This window comes from Nematolebias whitei, chromosome 15 (genome assembly GCF_014905685.2).
Source record: "Nematolebias whitei isolate Nwh7 chromosome 15, NemWhi1, whole genome shotgun sequence".
In the NCBI taxonomy this organism is placed as follows: Eukaryota; Metazoa; Chordata; class Actinopteri; order Cyprinodontiformes; family Rivulidae; genus Nematolebias; species Nematolebias whitei.
The window spans coordinates 15,806,258-15,807,405 of NC_056512.1; the positions used below are offsets into that span (position 1 = coordinate 15,806,258).

At 40.0% G+C, this 1,148-nt stretch overlaps 1 protein-coding gene across 1 annotated transcript in view; it reads left to right on the forward strand.

Moving 5' to 3' along the window:
• Nucleotides 1–1,148, forward strand: part of nat15 (N-acetyltransferase 15 (GCN5-related, putative)) — a 9,840-nt gene that overhangs the window by 3,427 nt on the left and 5,265 nt on the right. The gene's annotated exons all lie outside the window — the stretch shown is intronic.

Here is a 1,148-nt window from a genome sequence, read left to right on the forward strand (position 1 = left end):
AATTCAATTCAGTTTATTTATATAGCGCCAAATCACAACAAAGTTGTCTCAGGGCACTTTACAGGAACATTTACATAAAAGCCAATTAGTAAAGTTCTCTATCTAAGGAATCCAGCAGACAAGATGAATCTTGGCTTTGTTGCAGTCTGTCATCCTGAGCAAGCACAGTGGCAACAGTGGAAAGGAAAACTCCCTTTTAAAAGAAAGAAACCTCCAGCAGAACCAGGCTCAGGACAAGCAGCCATCTGCTTTAACCGGCTGGTTGAGAGGACAGGAAGGAGAGACAGACGAACACAGAATGGTAGGTCCAGGTATAGGTCCAGGTATAGGTCCAGGTGTATCTGAAAGACAAAAAAACACATGTTAAGGATAGAAAAAATAATTACAAATACAAAACAGGTTGAGCAGAGTAAGTAAAGACAGTAGCAGAGTGAACAGTGGTCAGTTTGTCCTCCAGCAGTCTAAGCCTATAGCAGCATAACTAAGGGACAGCTCAGGAAACCCAAGCCGACCCTTTATCAAAAAGGAAAGTCTTAAGCCTAGTTTTTAAACTGGATCATGTGTCAGCCTCACGGACAGAGATTGGAAGTTGGTTCCACAAGAGAGGAGCCTGATAACTGAAATATCTGCCTCCCATTCTGTTTTTGTAAATTCTAGGAACCACAAGTAAACCTGCAGCCTGAGAGCAAAGTGCTCTGTTAGGAAAATATGGAACAATAAGATCTGTAATATAAGATGGAGCTAGGTTGTTGAGAGCTTTGTAGGTTAGAAGTAAGATTTTGAATTCTATTCTGGACTTGACAGGGAGCCAATGGAGAGAAGCTAAAACTGGAGAAATATGATCTCTCCTACTAACTCCAGTTAAGATGCTGGCAGCAGCTTTTTGGATCAACTGAAGACGTTTTAAGGAAATATTTGGACACCCAGATAATAAACCATTGCAATAGTCAAGTCTAGACGTGACAAATGCATGGACCAGTTTTTCTGCATCATTTTTAGATGTTTCTAATGTTAGTGATATTACACAGGTGGAAGAAGGCAGTTCTATTAACGTTTTTAATGTGGGAGATAAAAGACATGTCCTGATCAAAAATAACACCAAGATTTTTAACATTAGAGCTGGAGGACAGATTAATGCCATCTAAGGA